This window comes from Xyrauchen texanus, chromosome 30 (genome assembly GCF_025860055.1).
Source record: "Xyrauchen texanus isolate HMW12.3.18 chromosome 30, RBS_HiC_50CHRs, whole genome shotgun sequence".
Classification (NCBI taxonomy): domain Eukaryota; kingdom Metazoa; phylum Chordata; class Actinopteri; order Cypriniformes; family Catostomidae; genus Xyrauchen; species Xyrauchen texanus.
Genome location: NC_068305.1, coordinates 20916388 through 20934877, shown reverse-complemented (window position 1 = coordinate 20934877; position 18490 = coordinate 20916388). Strand labels below are relative to the sequence as shown.

The window sequence follows — 18490 nt, the reverse complement described above, 5'->3', positions numbered from 1 at the left end:
AACTCTGTCTACTATCCAGGAGTTTCTTCACCTGTGTATCATTACAAAGGTGCAGTAAAGTGAATGATTTGTGTTTACATCAAACCTCACTGTCGGGGGCGTTTACCATTTGCATAGATCGTTTCAGCACATTAGCGTATGAATGGCGCGCTCTGCTGGTGGGTGTGATCACATTAGCTATAATGAGCTGAACCAGGAAAGCTGTACATCACTTTGTTTCATACTGATTACATTGCAGGAGAATATTTGTTTTAAATTTGAATTGTTTTATTTAAAAGTAGACATTTTAAGCATTCTTTAGACATATGTTTCATGTTTGTGTGATAAGTTTTCGCGGAGTTTGTTCATTTTTGTGACGCGTTTCTGAAATACTCTTGTGAACACAGAGACGTCTGATAGCTCACCCTTTTAATTTTCTTTATTTTACAAACGCACAAGGTTTTGTTGTTATTGTGAGTGTACACAAATAAAAGTAGACCCTTTATAGTCTCTAATGATGTCTTACACTTATCTGTATACCCAAAATGACGGAGTATTTTATGTTGTTTCCGCTGTAATGACGAAAATATCCAGCAGGACGCGCTGGCGCTGGTTTGTGTTTCTTTACATATTAAAGAGTACACCCAATTATTTCCACACAGTAATGTAACCGATTATGCAAAAAATAACACTGGTATCGGATCGGCCGATATTGAGATTTCAGATATCGGAAGAGAAAAAGTGGTATCGGTGCATCCCTAGGACTGGGCGATATGTCTTAAATGATATCTCAATATTTTTCAGCCTATTGACGAAATGTTATATATATCTTGATAATTAAGTATTTGCTCTAAAATGGCTCAAAAGTTGTTTAGTTTTTTTTATCAGAGGAACCACAATTTCATTCAAACAGCCATTGCAGCAAAGTAGATGCAATATTTTAAAGACATTAAATAAAAATCTATTGAAAAATACATTGTTTTTCATTAAATAAAAAAATGGAGAATGAAAATCAATAATTCTCATTGATATGCACTTTATATTCATCCATCCATCCATCGTAAACCGCTTATCCTGTGTACAGGGTCGCGGGGGTCTGGAGCCTATCCCAGCTAACACTGGGCGAAAGGCGGGGGACACCCTGGACAGGTCGCCAGTCCATCGCAGGGCCACACATAGACAGACATACACTCACACTCACCTCCACATCCACATCTAGGGCAATTTTTTTGGAGACACCAATTAACCTAGCCTGCATGTCTTTTGGATGGTGGGAGGAAGCCGGAGTACCCGGAGAGAACCCACGCAGACACGGGGAGAACATGCAAACTCCACACAGAAAGGCCGGGGCAACCAGGGTTTGAACCCACGACCTTCTTGCTGTGAGGCGACAGTGCTAACCGCTGCACCATGTTTTTACTAATACATTTTTTGTGAATGAACAAAGAGTGCAAAGCTACTTCACTGACTTAGTTTTGAAACCCCAATTGAACATTGCATAAGATGTAATTATTACTGTGGGACACATCAGGTTTTATTTTTATAATATAATGCTGAATTGTCATTATTATTCTGATTCTTAGATTTGCGTTGTACAAAATTAATATATTTCTGTCCCGTTTACTTCACCTGGGGCTTTTATTTTGACACTAAAAGTGCTGTCGTATTCACTTCAACTTCACAAGAAGCTTTTAATTTGACAGAAAAGGCAAGGTGTATTTGACAGTTTACAATGTTCCGCAATTCCTGATACGCTGTAATCTCCTCCATTTCTGTTAGTCTGTTACGAGTTTGTAGATTTATATAATATCTTGTTGCGGTTACTAATGTTTTGAATTGTGCGAATGCTTGAACCTGCATTTCTTTGATTTCACAATGCACGTGAACTGATCGGAGAGCACCACCATGCATGTGCACACAGATCAGCGCATCACCGTTTTTGTTCTGAATCACACACGGTCCATATTCATCTGTCTTTAAAACACAGTCTTTTGTGGATTAATAATCACATATAACCAACTCACCTTTTTGATGTTATTTTGATTAATTGTGCAGCCCTGAAGAACTGTGAAATTAGTCTAATGATGACCTTTATGAAACTTAATGGCCAAATTATAGCACATTAAAAACATTGCAATATTAATGATACTGGTTAACTTTACATCGTCAGCAAAATTATCTCGATCATATTGTTAATTATCGATATATCTCGCCAAGGCCTAGTTCAGACCGTCACCTATTTTTTAAGTGCTGATAAAATGAATGAGTGAAAGAACTGAGAAGAGGAGAAATAGGGAAGATGACAGGTGAATGAAAGGTCAGCACACCACCGATGGCTGCCTCAATACTGTGTGTGCACAGAGGGGAAAGAATAGGTTTTTAGAGAGAGAGAGAGAGAGCGCAAGAGTGTAGGAGAAAGAGTGAGAGAGGTAGGCCCCCTGATTCAAATCTGACCGGAATGTCAGAGGGGAAACAGCAGGAACAATGCTCAACACTGCTCTCCTGCAGAAACACAAAGACCCACATGGGCAAAACAGGAAAACCAGCTCACACAGTAAATGTAGAACGACTGGCCCTGAATCAGTCAGAGAGGAACTGTGCTCGCAAAGATCTCTAGACGCTAATTGGTTCAGGACCAGTTTTCAAACAGCATGATGATTCCGTCCAGTGACATAAACTTAAATCTAAACCACTGAGGCAACATATCAAGACCTGCCATTGTATCAGCACATATCTAGGCTAGTAATCTCTTTTCTTAGGAAACAAGCTTTTGCTAAAATGCTGCGTCTTTGAACATTGTCACTGATACATGATGTGTTGTACTGCCACGGTTTTTCACAGGATGCCGTTTTCAGCAGCTCCAACGACCCAAAATGCTAACAATTCTTTCCGTTTCTGCTTTTCACACTCCCTTCATTTTCCTTTTGTTCACTTGCTGTTCTGTTAAGTATTAATAAAAATGGTTGAGTTCAGGTCAGTTAATGGACCTGTCACTCGTCCTATCAGGCCAGGGATGCGTTATCACACTGCGAGGCCAGTTAATACACACACACACACACACACACACACACACACACACACACACACACACACACACACACACACACGCATGTTGTGTTTCCATGTTTTATGGGGACTTTCCATAGACATAATGGTTTTTATACTGTACAAACTTTATATTCTATCCCCTAAACCTAACCCTCACAGAAAACATTCTGCATTTTTACATTTTCAAAAAACATAATTTAGTATGATTTATAAGCTGTTTTCCTCACGGGGACCGACAAAATGTCCCCACAAGGCCAAAATTTCAGGTTTTACTATCCTTATGGGGACATTTGGTACCCACAAAGTGATAAATACACACACACACACACACACACACACACACACACACACACACACACACACACACACACACACGTAACATAAATATACATTGATGAAAATATTTTTAAATACATTTTAAAATGAATTTATAATTAATACAAATAAAACAAATAATATTTTTCCATTGTAAAAGGAGTAAAAACATTTGCAGGGAAAATAAAATCTACTGGTCCAAAAATCTTTATTATTGAGCCCTGTTATTTGTTTTGGGTTTGCTTAACACATTTTTTAATGGGGTCAGAGCCATCATCAGTCGAGAAAGCAAAAAACACACACAGCATACGAGGTCAAGGATCGAACTTATTAGACTGATATATCCCCTTAACCCGAAAGTGATTTATGTCAGATTAGCTTTACTACTAAGCCATGAAACACTCACAAACCCCTTTACCAAATAAAACATTAGTCTGTTAAATGGCTTTCCTATATGAAAGTTGCAACAGAAATCCAACCAAAAGGAAAATGTTGCTCTCTCCTCTCTCAGGGTCTTTTTTTAACCTCATTCACCTCACTGTCTGACTCTGGGCTGATCTGTTGCTGAAACATCCCACACAGTTTTAAGTCTGATGAGAACTCACTATATTTTCTGTGTATACATCTCACATGGGTGTCCTGCAACATTTAAGGTTGCACCAAACTGGCATTTTGATGGTAGATCATTGTGTTCTGTCTTAAACATGTTTTGCACCGTTAACAGTTTGATGATATAGATATTGTTTTTTATGGCCAATACTGATTATTTTTATGTTTACATTTCTATTAACCAATATTTACAACCAATTTTAATATTGTTTTTTTTATTATTATTATTTCAGCATTGTAAATATTTTAATAATATTCATATACCAATTATCAGTCTCTCGCAACACATTATGCAAACTTCATAATAAACTGCTGAAAGCTATAGAGCTGATGTGGGTAATTTGTTTTCGAGAGAGAGTGTAAGCACTGGGGCACCATCAAACTTGTTTAGCTTGTTTGAGCAGCCCGCCATGTCAACTTCTGTCTTAAACAGAGGAACGCAATAGTCTGTAAGTATGAACCTCAATCATTTTCTCTATGATTTAAAAAATTACTTATAAACTTGCACAGACCTACCGTGACCTCCGATGTTGTTAATCTATGGTATATGTTTCTGTTGAAGACAAGTCTGCATTGTTTCATCCAAAAAAAAATTATGGCCTTTTGGCTTTTTAATGGAATAGGAAAAGTAGAGAGGTGACAGAATATGAGGGAAAAGAGTGGGAATGGGATCGGAAAAGAGCCTCACGAGCCTGGACTCAAAGTCAGGTCACCCGCGCGTTGCATCAGCACCACATGTCATGAGAGCAGCCTGCTAACAGTATTTCTGGTGAAGAACTACAATACCCATAATCCTAAAGAGAAAGATCCACCAATCAGACAGCATCAAAGTGCGCCGAATGTGAATGATGCAGCAGAGTCATCTACCCTACACTCTTAAACTTCTTAATACATTTGTCTATATAGGGATGTCAATTTTCAGACATATTCATAATCGATCGCTGAGGAAATTAATGATCAATTTATCGAATACTTGCTAATGTTACTGCAAAACCCACATGGAGTTCTCCAAATAATGTGCGCATTCAGCCTACTGTTTAAATATAATTAAAATTAATACACTTAAGAAATACAAGTACTGGCATTTTCCTCTTAAAACATTCTTAGCCTAAATTTATTTAAAAAACACTGAACTGTGTTTAGAACAAATTTGTGAATTAATTACTGTTAATGATTTACAGTTAATAACAACTTGTATACACAATATATAACTAGTATACATAGGAGTTAATTAAAACTTCACATTGTGGATCGTGGATTATTTCGGAGACTTTGACTTTTTAATTTGAAATTAAGTCAAATCATCATACGCTGCATAACAGTACATAACATACCACTTCTCTTGTGCTGGTCAGATGTCAGCTGAATGTGCTTACCTGGCGAGCACTGACGTAATTGTAGATTGGGGTGATCAACAGATCAACTGTGCTTGTTTTCATATTGTACTTAAACACACTATCAGAGTGTATGCAGAAAACAATGTTCATTACATTGAGGCCAGTTCATCTTTATCCATGCCTCTTCTAGTATGCAAATAAGACATGACATGCAGTGTGCAAGTGCCCTCTAGCGGCGAATGACTGTATAGACAGACTTATCAACATCTGCTGGCATGATTACATAACGCATCCGAAAATAAATTAATTAAATGGACCATCAAAAGCATAAAGAAAATTATTAATGACAATTAATCGATTAATCATTAACATCCCTAGGGCCCTATTTTAAGAGCGTTAGCGCCAAGCGCAGTGCTATGGCATACGTCATAAGCGCCAAGTAAGAGGGCATAGCCATGAATTTTTGGTATTTTCGTGCAAGCATGAGCTAATTCTCATCGCAGGTAGGTTTGGGGAAATTGCACTCAACGCGCAATTGTTTTGGATCAAGCGCAATTGAATTCTGAGGTTCTCTCAGGGATTTCTACCATCTGTGTCCTTTTATGTAGTCCATACCGTGTCAAGCACCAGTGATATAAACAAAGACAGCACATTCATAAGAAGTCGGTAGTGTAAATTAAATGTAAGCAATAAGTTAGATGAATAGAAAATGTTCATTAACTGCATCCTTGATGAATGCCAAGCATATTTCTATGTCAAGCTCTTTTATATCCATAGAAAATGTGATTCTCTTCTGCATTTGGCTGTATGCGCAGTTAAATTATAGGCAAGTAGAATGTAAGTATTATTAATAATTTTCATCTACCGACACAAAAATCACGGCTAGTATTAACAGTGTTTGTATTGGCATGTACTTCACTTCTACCGGTCGATTTTGATTAAAAAAATGTAATAAATTATTTCAAACACAAAAAATAAACCAAAAATATTTCTAAATTAAAATTACACTTTAAATGAAACAAAAATATAATAAAAATAACGAAAATGTACAAAAAGCAAACCAAATCCAAACATTTTAGTCCCTCAATACACCGGCCCCTTTTGCAGTGACTAAAACTCAACAGATGGAAAGTTACTAGTAGGCTACAAATTAAATAATAAATACAATTGTAAATATATAATAATAATAATAATAATACATAAACATAACAATACAAATTTATAAAAATAATTGAAAAAAAAATAAACCATATCCTCTAGAAAGTTTAATACAAATCTCAAGTGATTACCACTGAAAACTTGAAATTGTTGGGGACATTATTTTATTTGATACAAATCCACAGGATTTGGACCTCAACTTTACTATCACATGCTGGTGGAATCTCCGAACTGAAAATTCAGGAACTGAATTTGAGTTAAGACGGGGTATTAATGTCTTAGAGAAACAACCTATTTCTCAGGAAAATAGCAAATTGAGCTTTGCGCCACTTTTGCACCACACCCATAATGGCGTAAATACACCCACCCATGCCAATTTTCTCTATGCGCTGGCACAAAAATTGGATCCCTAGACTATATCTAAATATTTAGCAATAAACCTAAATGCATTTCTATACTTAAATCAACAAATTTATATCAATAGTTTTTGATTATTTCATAGTTTTTAATTAAACAGTATCATTCACAAAGCTTCATTCCGTTGTAGACAGTTTTCTTCTTCGATTTGATTAAAATTAAAATTTGTAATGTTGTGATTCACCTCGCAGTTGGTTGGTTTGATTTTATGAAAGCCCTATGACATTTTTGATTTTATGTTTTTAAATTCTTCCGGACCCAAGGTGGCTGAAAAAGTGGGCGGGCACGTTATGCTCTTTTGTGTGAGTTTTGGGCAGGACTATATGTTTTGAAAACAATGGAGGAATGAGGATTTTGAAAACTGAAAATATTTTTGCCATTCCGCATGGTGCCGCAAGTGGAGCAGAAATTTCACACTGCAGCTTTAAGGCCATTATTAAGGTCATAATAACAAATCACCTTTGATTAGGTTGGTTACTTTTTTAATTTATTATTAATTTAGCAGGTTCCATTTCTTGTAAATGACTGAGTGCATTACCTGCATAGACAGCCTACTGGAGAAACATGTGCTTTCTCAATGTCAAAATGAAGGATCTCATTAACTTCACAGTTCATGGGTCGCAACAAATTGGGATAAAGATCAACGCTGCAGAGCAGACTTTGATGGTAGCAACCTAACCATCATCCTTCAGGCTATGACCACCAAAGCTTGATCTGACTGATGACCTAAGAGCAACAGCACTGTAGCTACCTTTCTTCTTTGATCATTCAGTCATAAAGAAACACATTGCTGCTCTGAACACATTACAAGGACAATATGCACAGAGTCAGACGATTGTGTCTTCATCAATCTGAAAAGTTATATGATGTAACCTTCATCATGCAATTTTGGCTTTACTCAACATGATTCAGCTTGACTCGAGTGTCAAAATCTGCAGCATGCAACCAACTGCATATCCCATTTCAAACTCCGCTATTGATTCATGTACTTGTTCATGCTCAGTTAGGGATATGTAGTTGGGGGTTAACATTATTTATAGTTCTAGAAGTAATGTAAAAGGGTAACCATGATTTTGACAAGCAGGCCATGTTCTTGGATCAACAAGGAACCAACCGATCAACCATCAGATCAACCATCAGAATAAGACTTTAGGGATAGTGAAAAACATCAGATTTTTTGGGGATAGTGAAAAGATGATGATCCAAAAATATGTCTTACTTGGCAACGTCACAGAAATCAATACAAGGTTATCAGCACCCCAAGTACACTAAAATATTTTCAGTAGATAGAAAACCAGTCAGTGGCAAAGTAAAAGGTGTGGACGACATACTTGAGGGCCATAGAGCTTAGGGAGGGGGCTGTGTCAAGCAGGTCACAAAGGTCAGGTCACGTCAATCTAAGAGGAAAAAAGAACAAAGGGGTTCATTAGGCAGATCCATCAATACACATGTAAATTAAATCAACAAGCATCGAGGACTCCCTCCCTCCAATATGAAAGTGTCAGTACTACAAGACAAATATAGTTTTTTTTTAGCAATCTTAGACATGTGAAAATGGAAGCCATGCACCTTTTCCTCTCAAACATAGTAAATAAGCACATGGACATGTGATTTCAGGCTGCTTTGTAATGGAGGGCCATGGGCTGCCCAAACCCGGTCTGGAGGCATCTGACTGAACCAGAGGCAGAATTACAGGTCTCTTCCTGGGCAGTAAACTACTGATTACACCATCCCTCTCTCCCTCCTTTACTCCACCCAATCAATCAACTACTCATCAAAGAGGCAGTTATGTTTACTCAGTTACACACACCATTCCAAACACACACAAGTGCAGAAAGGTCTGCCGCAGCTAAAAATGAAAACCAAAGATGCTGTCAAAGACTTATTTATAGGAGTGTTAAGTGTTAGGCAAACTACCAGATGGCAGTGGCGGTTAACTCTATCACTCTTACTAGCCACTTTGGGTGGTGACATTTTTCAGGGTTTTTCCTGCATTGAAAATTCTATGAAGGCCGTGCGACTCAGAGCTGCTGCCATAGGACATTTAATAGTTTTCATGGCTCTCATAACTTACACGTGCATCTGTGCTGGGCGAAAGAAGCGTGCTTTCGCATGAATCGCTGTAGCGCACACTAGCGTGCTCCAGAGATAAGATTGCCAGGGCTATCGGACAGCGCAGAGCAAAACTTGCGGGATTCAGTCACACTTCACTTGATATCGCGGCAGATGTTGGAGAACACAAAACTTTTGTGACCCATTTGAATTCTACTGTGAAAATTCTAGTATAAAGTGCTATATGAAGTCAAACCTCTCAAACTGCTAGACAGCACATACATTACAAACCACATTGACAAGGTAAAGAGGAGAAAAATACATCATTAGTTTTTAAAATGCACATCATCTTGTAGTTTTTTCCAGTGTTTGCCTTGAATCTCAAGCCCTCTTCTGTCTTGCAGGTGCCATGTCGAGTTGGCCAGCTCCAGTTGCCTTGGCAACTATCGTTACTCCAATCAGACAAACATCCGCGGCACCTGCTCCCCCCAATTACCTCTCCTTATATCAGCTCCCTTTGTCTCTTGTCCTGAGCTGAATAGTTTTGTGTGTTTGTTTGTGTATCGGTAGGTTCCTTGAGTCTGTCAGTTTGCTATTTAAGATTTGGTCGGTTCTAGTATTTTACTTGTGTTCTAGTGTTTTTAATACGAGTAGCTATGCAGACCGCATACTCGATTACTCATGCACATCCTTGGCTATAATATATCGAATATTTTTTTTTTTAAAAAAGCACAAAATTGCTTTTTATTTGTGATATTGCCCAACCCCAGTGAGAACCTAGCTTGTGGAAACTTCTCACAGACACACAGAGGAACGATCAGGGGAGGCAGGTTGCATTAGCGCCTGCCAGCAGTGTGCAATGACACAAATTCACAACCAGCCTTCCTCTTCTTAAGTCACACATGAGATGCAAATAGATCATCTAACTTCCTGTTACACTGAAAACAGCCACAAAAAAAGAACTAGACACTCACCTTCAAAACTCTCTCACACAACCACATACACACTGCTGTTGGCTGTCATCTTGTACACGTTCACAATTTGACAGCGCTTTACATCTGAGAGCCCAAAATATACTCATACATGAGCATTCACAAGTCTCTCACTTAGACTGATACATAATTTTCTTTGAAGACATTGAGGCGCTGTCATTTTGAAGGATAATCCCAATGGAACACACAGAAACACAAAGATCTACTTTCCCAGGACAAGGAGGGGCTTGTTTTCTTTGGCAAGGCCAAGGGCCAGAGCCCAAAGCCAAGCAGTAACAGAGGGAAGAGTGGCTGTCCAGAGCTGAGCTAAATTAAAGAATACAAAACGCACACATACAGCACAGTCCCTGACCTAACACAGAGAACACAGAGTGTACTAACAGAAAAAGTCCACACTGTTTGATCACTCTGGGGCCCCTAAGCTTTTTAATTTCAGTAAAAGATGAGGCGCACACAAACATACAACCACAATATTCTGAAACATGGTGCTTGTAAATGACAAAGAATATTAAAAGGTCCACATCAAGAGAGAATGCATGGAGATTAGCCAGTAATAAATGGTCATTTACATACAGTCGTAAAAGTAAAATTAGCAAAAACAGGCCTGAAAAAAGGTGGAAAATGGTCATGTAAAACTAAATGACAATACAAGATACTGGAACAAACATTACAAGTTCAAATAATACATTAAATACAACTAAATTGTAGACTATGGTCCCTTTAGAAGCAATCCGATCATTCTTATATGCTCTTGCTACAGCTGTAGCTACAGGTGAGTGTAAAAAAGTGTGAGGAATGCAAAGAGTCCCGCTGACTGATCTGGACAGCAGATCATTGCCTGGAGGTGAAATCTTTCTGTTGAACTCCCGTCCATACATGCACAGGAATGGGGAAGAGCGCAGTCTCACAAACAAATCAAAGAGATCTGTTTCCAAAGAGGTGACATATCAGGAAGTGTTTAAATGAGTAAGACATACAAATTTTAGTGAACACATGATTTCAGAGGTTAATTATAGGCATTTTCTTTATTTCCCAATGCAGTGAGCTGTGGTGGGAACAGATTTTACTACTTTTTTTATTAGCTTAATTGCCTCTTTAATTAGGCAGAAAAAGTAGAAAGTGACAATTTTTAGCGAGAGAGGTGGAACAGGATCATGGCCCAATGCAGGCCAGATTCGATCCTGCATCATTCACATGAGCACCAAAGTGCAAATAGACTGTGCCATAGTTCCATCGGTGTGGGTACATTTTACTCATACGATGCCACAAGTCAAATGTTTGGCATTCCCACCTCATCAGAGAAAAATATTACATAAGAAAAATATCCACTGGAGTGCATTAGTACATTCACAGCTGTTAAATTCTCAAATTGCACCTTTAATCAATAGACATGTGATAGAAATGTGCTCACACATCAAAACACCATTTTCTTGTGCACAGCACATTAAACGACAATGCAAAAGAGTTCAAAAGCACATAAAACACTAAACTCATGCTTCACATAAGAGCTGATAAGAAAATAGGTAAAACTGTATGACCAACGTTCAGACACACATGCAAACACAACACTGTTTGATACAGCCAAGCTAGTAAATTAAATAAAGTGGCCAACTAGGTCATCTCTCTGACCTTCGATCCTGTAACTCTCTCTAAACAAGATTAACATTTTGATTTCTCAACTGTACTATGGCTACTTTTTATAACCCAGGAACTTTTATATCTTTTAAAAATTACAAATGCAAAATACAAACAAAAATCATCTACAGTGACAGAGAAATGATGGGTTGGTCACAGCTGCAGACTACATTTGAGAGAGAAAATTTCCTTTCTGCTATCTGTCCTCTGTAAATTTCCCTTTCCTTCTCTCTCATATGCAGAGAGGAGATAAAGTTAATCCCTTGTCCTTGTCTTGAAGGGATAGTTCACCCTAAATTTTTTTACAATTGATGACTAGGGCTGGGCAAAAAAATATTTAGATTTTGTTGCAATCTCGTTACCGATTCGTAGATCGATATTATACTCTATGCGGCAACTCTTTACAAAACCAGTAAATCACTCATATCACTTGTTCCGTGTAATGTGTCCAAAGATGAGATCCACACAATCCATTTGTTATTTATTAATGCCTCCTTTAATATCCTCTTTACAGCTGTTCATCAAAAACAACAAAAAATAAACTAGGGCTAGGTGATAGGACGATTTAATCGGATATTGAAAATGTCTTCCAAAGATCCTGATTGCAAACAGACGGTGATTGACAATATCAGGAAATGGCAAAATCATGAATCTGGGAAAATGGCAAATATATTAAACAGGAGGCCACGGTGTGAAACTAGCACCCTCCACCTGCAAAATGCGACGAGGTTGATTCCATTTCGCAAGCTCCTTGTCCAAATGTTTTTCATGCGCAAGTAATTTTGCTCATCTACCCACAACAGCCAACGACCATTAAGATGTCTCGGAGTGACACATAAAAAGAAATGCTATTAGTTACAAAGACATGCACTTGATGAAACACACTTTTATATTTTTCAGAACAGACAAAAGAAAATATAATGCTTGCGTCCGATTCGCTGTTTGTTCAGAGGCATGCAGCACGAGCCTGTCATGTGGAACAAGCGGTGAAAAGAGGTTTCACTACATTTTCTCGGTTTCATTCAGCTGAAAACTATTTGCAATAATAATGTTGTCTTTGAGAATGCTGAAAATTATCTCAGAACATCTCGGGAGCTGCTGTGGGTTTAGTTGCTGTTGACTTGCATTGTGAACGCAACTCTGCAGGTTCAGTAAAATATCACAGAAACAAAGACAAAAGTGATTAAATCAAAGTAAAACAAGACACGTTCAACTTGAAGCAAAAATTGTGTTTTATTTTCTTTAGGCAGCATTAACTGTATTACTAAAATGCAATACAAACACAAATTCGATAAAAACACACATTTGCCAGCATTGCTTTGGGAACACAAGGGAATTTATTGCCTGCTAACTAATCGGGACATTGAATTCAGCCAGTAACAGTGAATCGCCATGTCCTCTGCAGCTGATCTCAGTAAGTTGCAAACTTTGTTACCTTTTCTTACACTGTTGTCATCTTATATTGTGCATAGTTATGTTCTGTAATGCCTCCTACACGACTTTCAAAGACATTGGATCGTGGTACCATTCACATTACACAACTATCAGTCTTGTCATGGAAGTCGTTGCGTTTTGAAAACATTACAAAACATTGCACTATTGACGAATCCCCGACGACTCTGCCTGAACTCCAAATTACGTTTCACAACAGAGTTCACGTGAGAAGTGATCAGAGATACGAAAACAAATGCATGATCATATGTTATGCATTTCAGAGTATGATGTGTATGTTTTTAATCATATATTGTATTGGTTACAACATGAAAAAGTACCTCCTACTGAAAAAAATCGACCAATTGGCTTACCTGACAGAGAATTGGCAACTCCGCCCGGTTGTGGTACAGTTAATAGGAAAAATCAAATCTACACTGGTGCTCCTGCCAATGTTCCACTAATTTTTCCTCCATTTCTTTGGTCCAATGAGACTTTTTTGATACTGCAGCCATGCTAGTTGAGGTTCTGTTGCAGGTACATCAGGACTCCTCCCACTGAAACTTCATGTGCCCCGTTTCTTGCTCTCTCATTGGCTGTAGGTCAATGCTGCATTTGTATTCAGTCAAAACATATTTCACGATTTGGAAATCGCAGACAGGTTCAATATTTAACATTCTAGATATCTTGCTGACATCGGCGACGTGTCGGCACTTCTCTCAAATCGCGTCTTTGATAGTTCATACTGTATAATGTGATCGTTGCTCACGGGAGCGAGTTCCTATTTGCCTACGATTTCAGGCTTTTGTCGGCGATCACCACAAAACTGTTGGGAGAGCGAAAATTGGGCTTGAAATCGTGTAGTGTAAACTCGGCAAAATGGGATTTGTCACCAGCTACTCACTAAGTTTGAAAGATCATGGCTACCTGTAAAGTAAAACAGTGGGATTCTCAATCAATATGATATGCTATATGGCAAAAATCCAAATACAACCATCTGCTACACCATCCACTGTAACAGTTTACAGAACTTAGCAAGTTAAGCCATAGTAGTTTATATAATATAATGCAATTACATTACCTGTCATCTTTAATGAAGATGTCATCCTGACAATCTTGAGCAATGTAATAAAGATGGATTGCATTAATCTGTACATTTAAAAAAGTGATCAGGAGATTTGAGGCCAATACCGTTCTCCGTTTTTTTAGCACTAAGATCGGCCAATACCATTCCCTTTGCCACACTTTTTTAAGTTATATGCTGCAGTTATAGGTTATGCCCCATACAGTAATATTATGGTAACACTTTACAAAAAGGTTCCATTTGTTAACATTAACAACATTAGTTAATATGAACTAATGAACTTAATGTTTGTTACTACGTATAGTAATAAAAAATTTTTAAATCAAAAGTTGTATTAGTTAACAACTAATTAGTTGCACAATGAACTAACAATAAACAATTGCATTTTTATTAACTAACATTATGATTAAAGCTACACTCAGGCATGAAAACTGACCGTTTTTATTTTTCGCCTGAACCAGACTCTCAAGGGGATGTTTTCTGTTTAGCAGCATGTCTCAGCCTTGCCCTCTTCTCCTCTTCAGCTGCCTGTTTTTGAGATCCTGAGCACTACTGGATCCTTTGCAGCTCTCTCAGTCTCTTTTCAAGCAGACTCTGCTGCTGCTGCTGCTGGCTTTTGTTATTGGTTCCTGCTGAACGGATGTTCTTTCAGAGTGTGCTGTCCACCTCCCCATATTTGACATCATCTCATCTGAAGAACTCGACTGCAGTCTTCTCCCCGGATTAGAGGGTGTACTTGATGGTCTGAATGGCTATTGAATGTTACACATTATGGGTAAATATACCTTCTTATGGCGTTTGCCTAGTACCATAATAGCGCACATAAAAATCAGGCACGTGTACGTAATACGAGCGCATAGAACTGTATCCGCGGGCATAAAACAGTCCTCGCAAGGGAGCATTTCTGCTCCGGGAGCGCACCGAATAGTATCTGCAGCGCATTTCTGCTACGTGTGCATGCGGCTGGGATGAGTGCTTTTTCAGACATATTATGAGGGGAAAAAATAATTGTCTTATATTCGGACCAATACGGTACAATACAATTATTATATTAAAATCTGTATCTTTCTGGCCATGATCGCTTAAAACATATAAAGTGCATTATTAATTTAGCAACATTGTATTAAATAAATAAATAAATTGTATTAAAAAAATTAAACTGCATGCGTCTTGTGGAAGAACATTGTTTTGGTTGTGCTTCGCTCTGCTCCTCTGCAAGGATGATTGTGGTTCGAGGCACCGCTGTACACATGGATACAGGACATCTTATCAGAGCGAATGGATAAATAAATAACGAAAGAAAGGAAAAGACGGATATCTGAAAACATGTCATCTGAGCAGGTAAGTGCCATACCTTATGCTGTTGTTTTGACTTATTGGAAACATTGATGTCTTGGAATAAATTACGTTACAAAAGTTTGGCAAAGTTCGATAATGTTAGAAATAACGACTGCTAGTCTGGTAAAGTCAAACGCTGTAAAGTTTTTATAACTGCAGGATATTCTGGCCAAAAGAGACTATGGCAGTAACTACTTTATACATTATCACCAATCAGTGGTCAACATCATTTCAAGAATCACATGTCCTTGGCAAGCCTAGGAAAAAAGGATTTATTTAAATAAATTACAGATGTGTGTGTGTGTGATTACACAATTATACATAAACCAAATCAATAAAATATCTTACCTGTAGAGTAAGAAAAAAGGCATTTCTAGGTCACATTTAAATACTTTCAGATGTGGCCACCTCAGAAAAGCGAAGCCGATGTTGATTCAGATTTTATTACGGACTTTTCCTTTTTACATTTACATTTATTCATTTGGCAGACGCTTTTATCCAAAGCAACTTACAAAAGAGGAAAAACATCAGCAAATCATCTTAGGGAGACAGTGGTACAAAAAGTGCCATATTACAAAGTTTCACTATCATCAGAATAGTATACAAAACAGATTTAAGTGCAACAAGAAACGCCAGTGGTTTGCCGTTTTGAATAATCCATGGTCAATTTTTCTTGTTCGTTATGACAACAAACTTTCAGCTTTACACTACTCCCACACCATACACGCACTACAGTAGCCGGAGCCTTCTCTGTGTATGACGTGAACACATACGGGCAAATGGCACACATATGCAATTTCGCACGAAATCCGTCCCAACAGCTCTAAAATATAAATAATTATTATAGGTTTATCAAAGGGTATTTGGGTAAAGACATGATGTGGAAGATGGATTTTCATTGCACTTTAACAAAAAAAGTTACGTAGTTTTAATAAATGCTGTAAAAAAAAAAAAATACGGCTCGACATCATACAGACAATCCAATGTATATATATTGTTCATGATAACTAATGCTAAAGAAATTAAGAGTTACCAAAATTACATTAATTGTGAATTGCTAATATTTATTTGTATTGAAAACAGTTATACTATTAATAGTTCTGTTGTCAATATCAAAAGGTCATTGTGATATACTGGCAGCCAAAACCCATGAAAGAATCACACACACAGCAGAGATTCTTTCAAAAATAAGAAAAATATATCCATTACAAGCTCTAAAACTGCTCCAGTGAGAAATCATTAATATCTATGATTTGTCTTTGGTGTCTTTTTGTAACACAAATCATTATGAAGCAAATGCGTGAAGACACGGTGCCGTTATTAAAGGTTAAACAGTTATATCTGTTATTAGTGGTATTGTGACCAACATTGATCTGTTTTATTTTGGGATTGTCACAGAATAGCACAGGGATGAGTGACTGATATTGAGAGCACCTGCAGAGCAGCATGTTTGATTGACACAGAGAGCGCTCATGTTAAAAGGAGTAAAGCTGAAAGTGCTCAAGAAGGCTTAAACAGTCTCTATTACTCCACACAATGTCTGATTGTCACAACTCATGTTACAGCATGTGTACTCAGATTTGTAATTGTATGTTAATTTGTTGTTTAATTAATTTTTATACCCATTAGCAGCCTCTTAATTCTCTTCCTGGTCACTGTGCAGCGAGTTGGAATTACTACCATAATGACTGTAGATAAAGGACAACTTAATATTCATACACGTTTAACACTGTAGGATTTTTACAGTCCTTTAAGATTGTTGCTTGTCAGACTGTATACTGGTACACTGTGCGTCATTATGTCAGACTGTAAATACACATCGTAACCGAATGTGGTCCCAATCGTTCCGATTGGAGTGGTGTGAATCTTAACTAAAGAAGTTTACAGACATTTAAAGTAAATTTATTCAATGTAAAATAGTAATTAAAATAAAGGTGTAAAGAAAATGCATGATAACTGAAAAGAAAAACAAATGTGTAAAGAAAATGCAATCATTTATTTATTAAAATTTTGTAAGCTCTGTATATATTTCTCATCCGGCCGTTGTAATAGCAGTCATACGATACGGCACTGAAGCTAAATTTCTGACACTGCCAGAACTTCATCGGAGGTTTAAGATAATCGCAAAGGTTCCTAATCGGCCGTTGGTGAACATGTCACACTGAACGTTGTAAGACTGCTGATTTTGCCTTTAGATGACAGAAATCTTTAGGATTCCCGAAATTTGTCTTAGACAGCAGAATCGTGGCTTCAAGGGCTACAAAAGCACTCTTAGAGGGCAATAAGAACAGTGTATGTGTGATTCATTGTGTGCTGCAAAAAAGATAATTCCTATATCTAGACATGATCAGTCGATCGCCGATCACGGATTTAAGATGAAGATCAGCCAACAGATCAGTGCATTCCTAGATTAAATATGTCCTCAAAAGTAAAAGTAAAAAGCTGTATACAAACACACTATGTTTGATGTGGTTACGTGAAACTACCACGTACACAGTAACCTGTTATGACACCATTCGCTCTTGGGTCAGTGGAAAAGCATGGCTGGTTCACAATAGGTTCCAAATAGCCCCGGCTGTGAACCAGCAGAGCACAGGCTCAGCACAAGAACATTGCAATTTTGGTGGAAAAGTGCAAAGTGATGATTTCTGGGGGAAAAGCCACATGTTGGGCTCTGGGTACAGAGAAAGATGATTGGTCAGGGTTAGACAGAACCTGCAGCATAAGCATTAATAATGCACTCTATTCATTGTTCCCCATATTGCACTGATAGATTTTCCATATCTGCAGTCCTCTACACCAGCAACCATCAGATTCCAGAACCCACTGCAAACCTCAGCATACACAGCAGTTTGTCCTGTACTGCTATTCACCCCACTGCTACAGGGTCATGACAAAATATATATTGCAATATATTGCAGCTATAGCTATATAGATATAGCAGTTAGAGTTGTTAGTTTGAATAGAATGTGAAAATCAAGTATACTATTATCATCAGATATTAGCTTATTGTTATAACTGACAGGTTGTTTATGTGACAAAGTGTTATTGAATAATAATAAACAAGCACGAGGGCTGTATGGCTCGACATTATA

The 18490-nt window shown here is 37.7% G+C and overlaps 1 protein-coding gene across 2 annotated transcripts in view; it reads right to left on the bottom strand.

Moving 5' to 3' along the window:
* The window catches only part of LOC127623667 (protein furry homolog-like), a 173931-nt gene that overhangs the window by 149377 nt on the left and 6064 nt on the right, over positions 1–18490 (bottom strand). The window contains exon 2 of one of the 2 annotated variants that reach the window (XM_052098084.1): positions 8195–8260. The exons of the other annotated variant lie outside the window; for it this stretch is intronic. The gene's annotated coding sequence lies outside the window, so the exon portion shown is untranslated. The remainder of the gene's footprint in view (positions 1–8194; positions 8261–18490) is intronic. 2 annotated transcript variants of the gene reach the window in all.